This window comes from Vigna unguiculata, chromosome 9 (genome assembly GCF_037176805.1).
Source record: "Vigna unguiculata cultivar grain cowpea cultivar isolate G323 ecotype 2 chromosome 9, ASM3717680v1, whole genome shotgun sequence".
Lineage (NCBI taxonomy): Eukaryota > Viridiplantae > Streptophyta > Magnoliopsida > Fabales > Fabaceae > Vigna > Vigna unguiculata.
Genome location: NC_140800.1, coordinates 37,231,346 through 37,248,199, shown reverse-complemented (window position 1 = coordinate 37,248,199; position 16,854 = coordinate 37,231,346).

Genomic DNA, 16,854 nt, shown 5'->3' with positions numbered 1-16,854 from the left:
CTTGAAACTCCAAACCTGAAATCGGTAACCCAAAACTCGAAACCTGAAAACCTAAATCCGAAACCCCAAACCCAAAACCCTAAATCCCAAACCCCAAACCCGAAACCTGTCACCTGAAACTCGAAACCCCAAACCCGAAACTCAAAACCTGAAAGTCGAAAGTCGAAACACGAAACTTCAAATCCGAAACCCGAAACTCAAAACATGAAAGTTGAAACCCGAAACCCAAAACCGAAAACCCGTAACCCGAAATCGGTAACCCAAAACCCGAAATCCAAAAACCAAAAGACGAATCCCAAGATTCGAAACACGAAACTCGAAACCCGAAACCCCAAACTCGAAACCCCAAACTCAAAACTTGAAAGTCGAAACCCGAAACCCAAAACTTTAAACCCGAAATCCGAAACCCGTAACTTGAAACCTGAAACTCGAAATCGGGAACCCGAAAACCCAAAGCCGAAACCCGAAATTCGAAACCCGAAACCTGAAACTCGAAACCAGTAACCCGAAATTCGAAACCCGAAACCCCAAACTCGACACCCGAAACCCGAAACCCCAATCCTGAAACCCGAAACCCAAAACCCAAATCCTGAAACCCGAAACTCCAAACCTGAAACCCGAAATCGGACACCTGAAATTAGAAACCTGAAAAAAGAAACCCGAAATCCGAAGTTCGAAACACGAGTCTCAAAACCCGTAACTCGTACCTCGAAATCCGAAACCCGAAACCCAAACCCCTAACCTGAAATCCGAAAACCGAAACCCTAAACCTGAAACCCCAAACCCGAAACCCCAAACCCGTAACCCAAAACCCGAAATCCGAAAACCCTAAGCTGAAACCCGAAACCCAAAAAATTAAATTCCAAATCCGAAACCCGAAAACCTAAAGCCGAAACCCGAGATCCGAAACCTTAAACCTGAAACTCGAAACTTGAAACCTGTAACCTGAAACTCAAAACTCCAAACTCGAAACCCCAAACCCAAAACTCAAAACCTGAAAGTCGAAACCCGAAACACGAAACTCCAAACTCGTAACTCAAAACCTGAAAGTCGAAACCCGAAACCCAAAACTCCAAATCTGAAATCGGAAACCCGTAACCTGAAATCTGAAACTCGAAATCGGGGACCCGAAAACCCAAAGCCGAAACCCGAAATTCGATACCCGAAACCTAAAACTCGAAATCAGTAACCTTAAATTCGAAACCCGAAACCCCAAACTCGAAACCCCAAACCCAAAACCCAAATCCTGAAACCCGAAACCCAAAACCCAAATCCTAAAACCCGAAAGTCCAAACCTGAAACCCTAAATCGGAAACCTGAAATTCAGAACCTGAAACAAGAAACCCGAAATCCGAAGTCCGAAACACGAGTCTCGAAACCCGTAACTTGTAACTCGAAACCCGAAACCTGAAACCTAATCCCCTAACCTGAAACCCGAAAGCCGAAACCCCAAACCTAAAACCCCAAACCCGAACCGTGAAACTCGAAATTAGAAACCCATAACCCAAAACCCGAAATTCGAAAACCCAAAGTCGAAACCCGAAACCCAAAACACTAAATCCCAAACCCGAAACCCGAGATCCGAAACCTGAAACCTGAAACCTTAAATCCCAAACCCCAAACCCCAAACCTGTAACCCGAAACTCAAAACTCAAAACTCGCAACCCCAAACCCGAAACTCAAAACCTGAAAGTCGAAACCTGAAACCCGAAATCGGTAACCCGAAATCCCCAAAACCCGAAATCCCAAAGACGAATCCCGAGATCCGAAACCCGAAACCTCAAACACAAAACCCTAAACCCGAAACCCGAAAGCCGAATCCCGAAACCCTAAATCCCAAACCTGAAACCCGTAACCCGAAATCGATAACCCAAATCCCGAAACCCGAAAACTCAAAGTCGAAACCTGAGATCCGAAACTTGAAATCCGAAACCCGAAACCTAAAACCCTAAATCACAAACCCCAAACCCGAAACTCAAACCCCCAAACTCGAAACCCCAAACCCGAAATCCGAAACTCAAAATCCCAAACCCGAAACTCAACCTGAAAGTCGAAACCCGAAACCTGAAATCGGTAACCCGAAATCCCCAAAACCCAAAAACCCAAAGACGAATCCTGAGATCCGAAACCCGAAACCCCAAACTGGAAACCCGAAACTCGAAAGCCGAAATCCGAAATCCGAAACCAGGAACCTAAAATCCGACACCCGAAACATGAGACCCAAAACCCGTAACTTGTAACTTGTAACCCGAAACTCGAAACCCGAAACCCAAAACCCAAACCCGAAACCCGAAATCTGAAACCCGAAAACCGAATCCCGAAACGCCAAAACCATAAACCCCAAGTTCGAAACACGAACCCCGAACTCCAAACTTAAAACCCGAAACCTCAAACTCGAAATTCGAAACAAGAAACTCGAAATCCAACACCCGAAACATGAGTCCCAAAACCCGTAACTCGTAACCTGAAACTCGAAACCGCACACCCCAAAACCCAAACCCCAAACTCGAAACCCGAAACCTTAAATCCGAAACCACAAACTCGAAACCCCAAAGTCCAAACTCAAAACCTGAAAGTTGAAACCCGAAACCTAAAACCCTAAATCCCAAACCCCAAACCCGAAACTTGTAACTCGAAACTCAAACCCCCAAACTTGAAACCCCAAACCCGAAACTCACAACCTGAAAGTCGAAACCCGAAACACGAAACTCCAAACTCGAAACCCGAAATCCGAAACTCGAAATCCCAAACCCGAAACCCAAACCCCTAACTTGAAACCTGAAAGCCGAAACTCCAAACATGAAACCCCAAACCCGAACCATGAAACTCGAAATTAGAAACCCGTAACCCAAAACCCGAAATCCGAAAACCCAAAGCCGAAACCCGAAACACGAAAAACCCGAAAAACCTGAAAACCGACATTCGAAACCTGAAACGTGAAACCTCTAACTCGAAAATCGAAACCCTAAACCCGAAACCCAAAAATCGAATCCCAAAACCCAAATCCCGAAACATGAGTCCAAAACCCGTCCCGAAACTCAAAACCCGACACCCCAAAACCCAAACTCGAAACCGGAAACCTAAAAGCCGAATCCCAAAACGCCAAAACCCTAAATCTCAAACTCGAAACACGAACCCCGAACTCGGAACCCCAAACCCGAACCACGAAACCCGAAACCTGAAACCCGAAATCGGTAACCCGAAACTAGTAACCCAAAACCTGAAATCCGAAAACCTAAAGCTGAAAATCGACATTCGAAACCTGAAACGTGAAACCTCTAACTCGAAAATCGAAACCCTAAACCCGAAACCCAAAAATCGAATCCCAAAACCCAAATCCCAAAACCGAAACCCGAAATCCGAAACCCGAAACCAGAAGGCCGAAATTCGACACCCGAAACACGAGTCTCGAAACCCGTAACTCTTAATCCGAAACTCGAAACCCGAAAGCCGAAACCCCAAACCTCAAACCCGAACCACGAAACTCGAAATCGGAAACCCGTCACCCAATACTCGACACCCGAAAAGTCGAAACCCCACATCTGAAACCCGAAATTTGAAACCCTAGATCCGAAACCCGAATCCCGAAACATAAAACTCGAAACCTCAAACCCGAAACTCAACCTGAAAGTCGAAAGTCGAAATTCGAAATTCCAAACCCGAAACCTGAAACCCGGAAAGCCAAAGACGAATCCCGAGATTCGAAACTCGAAAGCCGAAACCCCAAAACCCAAACCCTAAGCCCGAAACCTGAAACCCGAAATACAAAAGCCGAAAGTCAAAACCCCAAACCTGAAACCCCAAACCCGATCGCGAAACTCGAAACTAGAAACCCGAAACTAGAAACCAGAAATCCGAAACCCGAAACCAGAAACCCGAAACCCAAAACCCGTAACTTGTAACTTGTAACCCGAAACTCGAAACCCCAAACCCAAAACCCAAACCCGAAACCCGAAATCTGAAACCCGAAAACCGAATCCCGAAACGCCAAAACCATAAACCCCAAATTCGAAACACGAAACAAGAAACTCGTAATCCGAAACTCCAAGCCCGAAACCCGAAATCCGAAACTCAAAATCCCAAACCCAAAACTCAACCTGAAAGTCGAAACCCGAAACCCGAAATCGGTAACCCGTAATCCCCAAAACCCAAAAACCCAAACACGAATCCCGAGATCCGAAACCCGAAACTCGAAAGCCGAAATCCGAAACCCGAAACCAGAAACCTGAAATACGACACCCGAAACATGAGACCCAAAACCCGTAACTTGTAACCCGAAACTCGAAACCCCAAACCCAAAACCCAAACCCGAAACCCGAAATCTGAAACCCGAAAACCGAATCCCGAAACGCCAAAACCATAAACCCCAAATTCGAAACACGAAACAAGAAACTCGAAATCCGACACCCGAAACATGAGTCCCAAAACCCGTAACTCGTAACCCGAAACTCGAAACCGCACACCCCAAAACCCAAACCCCAAACTCGAAACTCGAAACCTGAAATCCGAAACCACAAACTCGAAACCCCAAAGTCCAAACTCAAAACCTGGAAGTTGAAACCCAAAACTTGAAACTCCAAACCTGAAATCGGTAACCCAAAACTCGAAACCTGAAAACCTAAATCCGAAACCCCAAACCCAAAACCCTAAATCCCAAACCCCAAACCCGAAACCTGTCACCTGAAACTCGAAACCCCAAACCCGAAACTCAAAACCTGAAAGTCGAAAGTCGAAACACGAAACTTCAAATCCGAAACCCGAAACTCAAAACATGAAAGTTGAAACCCGAAACCCAAAACCGAAAACCCGTAACCCGAAATCGGTAACCCAAAACCCGAAATCCAAAAACCAAAAGACGAATCCCAAGATTCGAAACACGAAACTCGAAACCCGAAACCCCAAACTCGAAACCCCAAACTCAAAACTTGAAAGTCGAAACCCGAAACCCAAAACTTTAAACCCGAAATCCGAAACCCGTAACTTGAAACCTGAAACTCGAAATCGGGAACCCGAAAACCCAAAGCCGAAACCCGAAATTCGAAACCCGAAACCTGAAACTCGAAACCAGTAACCCGAAATTCGAAACCCGAAACCCCAAACTCGACACCCGAAACCCGAAACCCCAATCCTGAAACCCGAAACCCAAAACCCAAATCCTGAAACCCGAAACTCCAAACCTGAAACCCGAAATCGGACACCTGAAATTAGAAACCTGAAAAAAGAAACCCGAAATCCGAAGTTCGAAACACGAGTCTCAAAACCCGTAACTCGTACCTCGAAATCCGAAACCCGAAACCCAAACCCCTAACCTGAAATCCGAAAACCGAAACCCTAAACCTGAAACCCCAAACCCGAAACCCCAAACCCGTAACCCAAAACCCGAAATCCGAAAACCCTAAGCTGAAACCCGAAACCCAAAAAATTAAATTCCAAATCCGAAACCCGAAAACCTAAAGCCGAAACCCGAGATCCGAAACCTTAAACCTGAAACTCGAAACTTGAAACCTGTAACCTGAAACTCAAAACTCCAAACTCGAAACCCCAAACCCAAAACTCAAAACCTGAAAGTCGAAACCCGAAACACGAAACTCCAAACTCGTAACTCAAAACCTGAAAGTCGAAACCCGAAACCCAAAACTCCAAATCTGAAATCGGAAACCCGTAACCTGAAATCTGAAACTCGAAATCGGGGACCCGAAAACCCAAAGCCGAAACCCGAAATTCGATACCCGAAACCTAAAACTCGAAATCAGTAACCTTAAATTCGAAACCCGAAACCCCAAACTCGAAACCCCAAACCCAAAACCCAAATCCTGAAACCCGAAACCCAAAACCCAAATCCTAAAACCCGAAAGTCCAAACCTGAAACCCTAAATCGGAAACCTGAAATTCAGAACCTGAAACAAGAAACCCGAAATCCGAAGTCCGAAACACGAGTCTCGAAACCCGTAACTTGTAACTCGAAACCCGAAACCTGAAACCTAATCCCCTAACCTGAAACCCGAAAGCCGAAACCCCAAACCTAAAACCCCAAACCCGAACCGTGAAACTCGAAATTAGAAACCCATAACCCAAAACCCGAAATTCGAAAACCCAAAGTCGAAACCCGAAACCCAAAACACTAAATCCCAAACCCGAAACCCGAGATCCGAAACCTGAAACCTGAAACCTTAAATCCCAAACCCCAAACCCCAAACCTGTAACCCGAAACTCAAAACTCAAAACTCGCAACCCCAAACCCGAAACTCAAAACCTGAAAGTCGAAACCTGAAACCCGAAATCGGTAACCCGAAATCCCCAAAACCCGAAATCCCAAAGACGAATCCCGAGATCCGAAACCCGAAACCTCAAACACAAAACCCTAAACCCGAAACCCGAAAGCCGAATCCCGAAACCCTAAATCCCAAACCTGAAACCCGTAACCCGAAATCGATAACCCAAATCCCGAAACCCGAAAACTCAAAGTCGAAACCTGAGATCCGAAACTTGAAATCCGAAACCCGAAACCTAAAACCCTAAATCACAAACCCCAAACCCGAAACTCAAACCCCCAAACTCGAAACCCCAAACCCGAAATCCGAAACTCAAAATCCCAAACCCGAAACTCAACCTGAAAGTCGAAACCCGAAACCTGAAATCGGTAACCCGAAATCCCCAAAACCCAAAAACCCAAAGACGAATCCTGAGATCCGAAACCCGAAACCCCAAACTGGAAACCCGAAACTCGAAAGCCGAAATCCGAAATCCGAAACCAGGAACCTAAAATCCGACACCCGAAACATGAGACCCAAAACCCGTAACTTGTAACTTGTAACCCGAAACTCGAAACCCGAAACCCAAAACCCAAACCCGAAACCCGAAATCTGAAACCCGAAAACCGAATCCCGAAACGCCAAAACCATAAACCCCAAGTTCGAAACACGAACCCCGAACTCCAAACTTAAAACCCGAAACCTCAAACTCGAAATTCGAAACAAGAAACTCGAAATCCAACACCCGAAACATGAGTCCCAAAACCCGTAACTCGTAACCTGAAACTCGAAACCGCACACCCCAAAACCCAAACCCCAAACTCGAAACCCGAAACCTTAAATCCGAAACCACAAACTCGAAACCCCAAAGTCCAAACTCAAAACCTGAAAGTTGAAACCCGAAACCTAAAACCCTAAATCCCAAACCCCAAACCCGAAACTTGTAACTCGAAACTCAAACCCCCAAACTTGAAACCCCAAACCCGAAACTCACAACCTGAAAGTCGAAACCCGAAACACGAAACTCCAAACTCGAAACCCGAAATCCGAAACTCGAAATCCCAAACCCGAAACCCAAACCCCTAACTTGAAACCTGAAAGCCGAAACTCCAAACATGAAACCCCAAACCCGAACCATGAAACTCGAAATTAGAAACCCGTAACCCAAAACCCGAAATCCGAAAACCCAAAGCCGAAACCCGAAACACGAAAAACCCGAAAAACCTGAAAACCGACATTCGAAACCTGAAACGTGAAACCTCTAACTCGAAAATCGAAACCCTAAACCCGAAACCCAAAAATCGAATCCCAAAACCCAAATCCCGAAACATGAGTCCAAAACCCGTCCCGAAACTCAAAACCCGACACCCCAAAACCCAAACTCGAAACCGGAAACCTAAAAGCCGAATCCCAAAACGCCAAAACCCTAAATCTCAAACTCGAAACACGAACCCCGAACTCGGAACCCCAAACCCGAACCACGAAACCCGAAACCTGAAACCCGAAATCGGTAACCCGAAACTAGTAACCCAAAACCTGAAATCCGAAAACCTAAAGCTGAAAATCGACATTCGAAACCTGAAACGTGAAACCTCTAACTCGAAAATCGAAACCCTAAACCCGAAACCCAAAAATCGAATCCCAAAACCCAAATCCCAAAACCGAAACCCGAAATCCGAAACCCGAAACCAGAAGGCCGAAATTCGACACCCGAAACACGAGTCTCGAAACCCGTAACTCTTAATCCGAAACTCGAAACCCGAAAGCCGAAACCCCAAACCTCAAACCCGAACCACGAAACTCGAAATCGGAAACCCGTCACCCAATACTCGACACCCGAAAAGTCGAAACCCCACATCTGAAACCCGAAATTTGAAACCCTAGATCCGAAACCCGAATCCCGAAACATAAAACTCGAAACCTCAAACCCGAAACTCAACCTGAAAGTCGAAAGTCGAAATTCGAAATTCCAAACCCGAAACCTGAAACCCGGAAAGCCAAAGACGAATCCCGAGATTCGAAACTCGAAAGCCGAAACCCCAAAACCCAAACCCTAAGCCCGAAACCTGAAACCCGAAATACAAAAGCCGAAAGTCAAAACCCCAAACCTGAAACCCCAAACCCGATCGCGAAACTCGAAACTAGAAACCCGAAACTAGAAACCAGAAATCCGAAACCCGAAACCAGAAACCCGAAACCCAAAACCCGTAACTTGTAACTTGTAACCCGAAACTCGAAACCCCAAACCCAAAACCCAAACCCGAAACCCGAAATCTGAAACCCGAAAACCGAATCCCGAAACGCCAAAACCATAAACCCCAAATTCGAAACACGAAACAAGAAACTCGTAATCCGAAACTCCAAGCCCGAAACCCGAAATCCGAAACTCAAAATCCCAAACCCAAAACTCAACCTGAAAGTCGAAACCCGAAACCCGAAATCGGTAACCCGTAATCCCCAAAACCCAAAAACCCAAACACGAATCCCGAGATCCGAAACCCGAAACTCGAAAGCCGAAATCCAAAACCCGAAACCAGAAACCTGAAATACGACACCCGAAACATGAGACCCAAAACCCGTAACTTGTAACCCGAAACTCGAAACCCCAAACCCAAAACCCAAACCCGAAACCCGAAATCTGAAACCCGAAAACCGAATCCCGAAACGCCAAAACCATAAACCCCAAATTCGAAACACGAAACAAGAAACTCGAAATCCGACACCCGAAACATGAGTCCCAAAACCCGTAACTCGTAACCCGAAACTCGAAACCGCACACCCCAAAACCCAAACCCCAAACTCGAAACTCGAAACCTGAAATCCGAAACCACAAACTCGAAACCCCAAAGTCCAAACTCAAAACCTGGAAGTTGAAACCCAAAACTTGAAACTCCAAACCTGAAATCGGTAACCCAAAACTCGAAACCTGAAAACCTAAATCCGAAACCCCAAACCCAAAACCCTAAATCCCAAACCCCAAACCCGAAACCTGTCACCTGAAACTCGAAACCCCAAACCCGAAACTCAAAACCTGAAAGTCGAAAGTCGAAACACGAAACTTCAAATCCGAAACCCGAAACTCAAAACATGAAAGTTGAAACCCGAAACCCAAAACCGAAAACCCGTAACCCGAAATCGGTAACCCAAAACCCGAAATCCAAAAACCAAAAGACGAATCCCAAGATTCGAAACACGAAACTCGAAACCCGAAACCCCAAACTCGAAACCCCAAACTCAAAACTTGAAAGTCGAAACCCGAAACCCAAAACTTTAAACCCGAAATCCGAAACCCGTAACTTGAAACCTGAAACTCGAAATCGGGAACCCGAAAACCCAAAGCCGAAACCCGAAATTCGAAACCCGAAACCTGAAACTCGAAACCAGTAACCCGAAATTCGAAACCCGAAACCCCAAACTCGACACCCGAAACCCGAAACCCCAATCCTGAAACCCGAAACCCAAAACCCAAATCCTGAAACCCGAAACTCCAAACCTGAAACCCGAAATCGGACACCTGAAATTAGAAACCTGAAAAAAGAAACCCGAAATCCGAAGTTCGAAACACGAGTCTCAAAACCCGTAACTCGTACCTCGAAATCCGAAACCCGAAACCCAAACCCCTAACCTGAAATCCGAAAACCGAAACCCTAAACCTGAAACCCCAAACCCGAAACCCCAAACCCGTAACCCAAAACCCGAAATCCGAAAACCCTAAGCTGAAACCCGAAACCCAAAAAATTAAATTCCAAATCCGAAACCCGAAAACCTAAAGCCGAAACCCGAGATCCGAAACCTTAAACCTGAAACTCGAAACTTGAAACCTGTAACCTGAAACTCAAAACTCCAAACTCGAAACCCCAAACCCAAAACTCAAAACCTGAAAGTCGAAACCCGAAACACGAAACTCCAAACTCGTAACTCAAAACCTGAAAGTCGAAACCCGAAACCCAAAACTCCAAATCTGAAATCGGAAACCCGTAACCTGAAATCTGAAACTCGAAATCGGGGACCCGAAAACCCAAAGCCGAAACCCGAAACTCAAAACATTAAAGTTGAAACCCGAAACCCAAAACCGAAAACCCGCAACCCGAAATCAGTAACCCAAAACCCGAAACCCAAAACCCAAATCCTAAAACCCGAAAGTCCAAACCTGAAACCCTAAATCGGAAACCTGAAATTCAGAACCTGAAACAAGAAACCCGAAATCCGAAGTCCGAAACACGAGTCTCGAAACCCGTAACTTGTAACTCGAAACCCGAAACCTGAAAGCCGAAACCCCAAACCTGAAACCCCAAACCCGAACCGTGAAACTCGAAATTAGAAACCCATAACCCAAAACCCGAAATTCGAAAACCCAAAGTCGAAACCCGAAACCCGAAACACTAAATCCCACACCCGAAACCCGAAAACCTAAAGCCGAAACCCGAGATCCGAAACCTGAAACCTGAAACCTTAAATCCCAAACCCCAAACCCCAAACCTGTAACCCGAAACTCAAAACTCAAAACTCGCAACCCCAAACCCGAAACTCAAAACCTGAAAATCGAAACCTGAAACCCGAAATCGGTAACCCGAAATCCCCAAAACCCGAAATCCCAAAGACGAATCCCGAGATCCGAAACCCGAAACCTCAAACACAAAACCCTAAACCCGAAACCCGAAAGCCGAATCCCGAAACCCTAAATCCCAAACCTGAAACCCGTAACCCGAAATCGATAACCCAAATCCCGAAACCCGAAAACTCAAAGTCGAAACCTGAGATCCGAAACTTGAAATCCGAAACCCCAAACCTGTAACCCGAAACTCAAAACTCAAAATTCGCAACCCCAAACCCGAAACTCAAAACCTGAAAGTCGAAACCTGAAACCCGAAATCGGTAACCCGAAATCCCCAAAACCCGAAATCCCAAAGACGAATCCCGAGATCCGAAACCCGAAACCTCAAACACAAAACCCTAAACCCGAAACCCGAAAGCCGAATCCCGAAACCCTAAATCCCAAACCTGAAACCCGTAACCCGAAATCGATAACCCAAATCCCGAAACCCGAAAACTCAAAGTCGAAACCTGAGATCCGAAACTTGAAATCCGAAACCCGAAACCTAAAACCCTAAATCACAAACCCCAAACCCGAAACTTGTAACCCGAAACTCAAACCCCCAAACTCGAAACCCCAAACCCGAAATCCGAAACTCAATCCCAAACCCGAAACTCAACCTGAAAGTCGAAACCCGAAACCTGAAATCGGTAACCCGAAATCCCCAAAACCCAAAAACCCAAAGACGAATCCTGAGATTCGAAACCCGAAACCCGAAACTGGAAAACCCGAAACTCGAAAGCCGAAATCCAAAATCCGAAACCAGGAACCTAAAATCCGACACCCGAAACATGAGACCCAAAACCCGTAACTTGTAACTTGTAACCCGAAACTCGAAACCCGAAACCCAAAACCCAAACCCGAAACCCGAAATCTGAAACCTGAAAACCGAATCCCGAAACGCCAAAACCATAAACCCCAAGTTCGAAACACGAACCCCGAACTCCAAACTTAAAACCCGAAACCACAAACTCGAAATTCGAAACAAGAAACTCGAAATCCAACACCCGAAACATGAGTCCCAAAACCCGTAACTCGTAACCTGAAACTCGAAACCCGAAACACGAAACTCCAAACCCGAAACCCAAAACCAGAAACTCGAAACTCGAAACTCTAAACCCCAAACTCGAAACTCAAAACCTGAATGTTGAAACCCGAAACCCGAAATCGGTAAACTGAAATCCCCAAAACCTGAAAACCCAAAGACGAATCCCGAGATCCGAAACCCCAAACGCGAAACCGAAACTCGAAAGCCGAAACTCCAAACCGAAAACCCGTAACCCGAAACTCGTAATCCGTAACCCGAAACCCGAAATCTCAAACCCGAAACCAGAAACCTGAAATCCGACACCCGAAATATGAGACCCAAAACCCGTAACTTGTAACTGGTAACACAAAACTCGAAACCCCACACCCAAAACCCAAACCCGAAACCCGAATTCCGAAACGCCAAAACCATAAACCCCAAATTCGAAACACGAACACCGAACTCCAAACTCGAAACTCGAAACTCGCGTTTGGGGTTTTGGTTTTGGGTTTTGGGGTTTGGGTTTTGGGGTGTGGGGTTTCGGGTGTCAGATTTTGGATTTTGGATTTTGGGTTTCGGGTTTCGGATTTTGAGTTTTGAGTTTTGGGTTTCAGGTTTGAGATTTGGGGGCCCTCGAGTTTAGGGTTTCAACTTACGGGTTTTGGGTTTTCGATTTCGGGTTTGATGTTTGGAATTTCAGGTTTCGGGTTTCGACTTTCAAGTTGAGTTTCGTGTTTAGGGTTTCGAGTTTGGGGTTTCGGGTTACAGGTTTCGGGTTTAGGCCCTAAACCCTAAGCTGAATCCTGAAACACCAAAACCCAAACCCTGAACGCGAAACCCGAAACTCGAAAGCCGAAACTCCAAACCGGAAACCTATAACCCAAAAATCGTAAACCGAAACCCCAAACTCGAAACCTCAAACCCGAAATCCGAAACCCGAAATCCGACACCCGAAACATGAGTCCAAAACCCGTCCCGAAACTCAAAACCCGACAACCCAAAACCCAAACTCGAAACCGGAAACCTAAAAGCCGAATCCCAAAACGCCAAAACCCTAAATCCCAAACTCGAAACACGAACCCCGAACTCGGAACCCCAAACCCGAACCACGAAACCCGAAACCCGAAACCCGAAATCGGTAACCCGAAACTAGTAACCCAAAACCTGAAATCCGAAAACCTAAAGCTGAAAATCGACATTCGAAACCTGAAACGTGAAACCTCTAACTCGAAAATCGAAACCCTAAACCCGAAACCCAAAAATCGAATCCCAAAACCCAAATCCCGAAACCGAAACCCGAAATCCGAAACCCGAAACCAGAAGGCCGAAATTCGACACCCGAAACACGAGTCTCGAAACCCGTAACTCTTAATCCGAAACTCGAAACCCGAAAGCCGAAACCCCAAACCTCAAACCCGAACCACGAAACTCGAAATCGGAAACCCGTCACCCAATACTCGACACCCGAAAAGTCGAAACCCCACATCTGAAACCCGAAATTTGAAACCCTAGATCCGAAACCCGAATCCCGAAACCTAAAACTCGAAACCTCAAACCCGAAACTCAACCTGAAAGTCGAAAGTCGAAATTCGAAATTCCAAACCCAAAACCTGAAACCCGGAAAGCCAAAGACGAATCCCGAGATTCGAAACTCGAAAGCCGAAACCCCAAAACCCAAACCCTAAGCCCGAAACCTGAAACCCGAAATACAAAAGCCGAAAGTCAAAACCCCAAACCTGAAACCCCAAACCCGATCGTGAAACTCGAAACTAGAAACCCGAAATTGGTAACCCGAAATCCCCAAAACCCAAAAACCCAAAGACGAATCCTGAGATCCAAAACCCGAAACCCCAAACGCGAAACCCGAAACTTGAAAGCCGAAATCCGAAACCCGAAACCAGAAACCTGAAATCCGACACCCGAAACATGAGACCCAAAACCCGTAACTTGTAACTTGTAACTTGTAACCCGAAACTCGAAACCCCAAACCCAAAACCCAAAACCCGAAACCCGAAATCTGAAACCCGAAAACCGAATCCCGAAACGCCAAAACCATAAACCCCAAATTCGAAACCCCAAACCCGAAACTTGTAACCCGAAACTCAAACCCCCAAACTCGAAACCCCAAACCCGAAACTAAAACCTGAAAGTCGAAACCCGAAACCCGAAATCCGAAACTCAAAATCCCAAACCCGAAACTCAACCTGAAAGTCGAAACCTGAAACCTGAAATCGGTAACTCGAAATCCCTTAAACCCGAAATCCCAAAGACGAATCCCGAGATCCGAAACCCGAAACCCCAAACACAAAACCCTAAACCTGAAACCCAAAAGCCGAAAGCCGAATCCCGAAACCCTAAATCCCAAACCCGAAACCCGAAACCTGTTACCCGAAATCGATAACCCAAATCCCGAAACCCGAAAACCCAAAGTTGAAACCTGAGATCCGAAACTTGAAATCCGAAACTCGAAACCTAAAACCCTAAATCCCAAACCCCAAACCCGAAACTCAAACCCCCAAACTAGAAACCCCAAACCCGAAACTACAACCTGAAAGTCGAAACCCGAAACACGAAACTCCAAGCCCGAAACCCGAAATCCGAAACTCAAAATCCCAAACCCAAAACTCAACTTGAAAGTCGAAACCCGAAACCCGAAATCGGTAACCCGAAATCCCCAAAACCCAAAAACCCAAACACGAATCCCGAGATCCGAAACCCGAAACTCGAAAGCCGAAATCCGAAACCCGAAACCAGAAACCTGAAATACGACACCCGAAACATGAGACCCAAAACCCGTAACTTGTAACTTGTAACCCGAAACTCGAAACCCCAAACCCAAAACCCAAACCCGAAACCCGAAATCTGAAACCCGAAAACCGAATCCCGAAACGCCAAAACCATAAACCCCAAATTCGAAACACGAAACAAGAAACTCGAAATCCGACACCCGAAACATGAGTCCCAAAACCCGTAACTCGTAACCCGAAACTCGAAACCGCACACCCCAAAACCCAAACCCCAAACTCGAAACTCGAAACCTGAAATCCGAAACCACAAACTCGAAACCCCAAAGTCCAAACTCAAAACCTGGAAGTTGAAACCCAAAACTTGAAACTCCAAACCTGAAATCGGTAACCCAAAACTCGAAACCTGAAAACCTAAATCCGAAACCCCAAACCCAAAACCCTAAATCCCAAACCCCAAACCCGAAACCTGTCACCTGAAACTCGAAACCCCAAACCCGAAACTCAAAACCTGAAAGTCGAAAGTCGAAACACGAAACTTCAAATCCGAAACCCGAAACTCAAAACATGAAAGTTGAAACCCGAAACCCAAAACCGAAAACCCGTAACCCGAAATCGGTAACCCAAAACCCGAAATCCAAAAACCAAAAGACGAATCCCAAGATTCGAAACACGAAACTCGAAACCCGAAACCCCAAACTCGAAACCCCAAACTCAAAACTTGAAAGTCGAAACCCGAAACCCAAAACTTTAAACCCGAAATCCGAAACCCGTAACTTGAAACCTGAAACTCGAAATCGGGAACCCGAAAACCCAAAGCCGAAACCCGAAATTCGAAACCCGAAACCTGAAACTCGAAACCAGTAACCCGAAATTCGAAACCCGAAACCCCAAACTCGACACCCGAAACCCGAAACCCCAATCCTGAAACCCGAAACCCAAAACCCAAATCCTGAAACCCGAAACTCCAAACCTGAAACCCGAAATCGGACACCTGAAATTAGAAACCTGAAAAAAGAAACCCGAAATCCGAAGTTCGAAACACGAGTCTCAAAACCCGTAACTCGTACCTCGAAATCTGAAACCCGAAACCCAAACCCCTAACCTGAAATCCGAAAACCGAAACCCTAAACCTGAAACCCCAAACCCGAAACCCCAAACCCGTAACCCAAAACCCGAAATCCGAAAACCCTAAGCTGAAACCCGAAACCCAAAAAATTAAATTCCAAATCCGAAACCCGAAAACCTAAAGCCGAAACCCGAGATCCGAAACCTTAAACCTGAAACTCGAAACTTGAAACCTGTAACCTGAAACTCAAAACTCCAAACTCGAAACCCCAAACCCAAAACTCAAAACCTGAAAGTCGAAACCCGAAACACGAAACTCCAAACTCGTAACTCAAAACCTGAAAGTCGAAACCCGAAACCCAAAACTCCAAATCTGAAATCGGAAACCCGTAACCTGAAATCTGAAACTCGAAATCGGGGACCCGAAAACCCAAAGCCGAAACCCGAAATTCGATACCCGAAACCTAAAACTCGAAATCAGTAACCTTAAATTCGAAACCCGAAACCCCAAACTCGAAACCCCAAACCCAAAACCCAAATCCTGAAACCCGAAACCCAAAACCCAAATCCTAAAACCCGAAAGTCCAAACCTGAAACCCTAAATCGGAAACCTGAAATTCAGAACCTGAAACAAGAAACCCGAAATCCGAAGTCCGAAACACGAGTCTCGAAACCCGTAACTTGTAACTCGAAACCCGAAACCTGAAACCTAATCCCCTAACCTGAAACCCGAAAGCCGAAACCCCAAACCTAAAACCCCAAACCCGAACCGTGAAACTCGAAATTAGAAACCCATAACCCAAAACCCGAAATTCGAAAACCCAAAGTCGAAACCCGAAACCCAAAACACTAAATCCCAAACCCGAAACCCGAGATCCGAAACCTGAAACCTGAAACCTTAAATCCCAAACCCCAAACCCCAAACCTGTAACCCGAAACTCAAAACTCAAAACTCGCAACCCCAAACCCGAAACTCAAAACCTGAAAGTCGAAACCTGAAACCCGAAATCGGTAACCCGAAATCCCCAAAACCCGAAATCCCAAAGACGAATCCCGAGATCCGAAACCCGAAACCTCAAACACAAAACCCTAAACCCGAAACCCGAAAGCCGAATCCCGAAACCCTAAATCCCAAACCTGAAACCCGTAACCCGAAATCGATAACCCAAA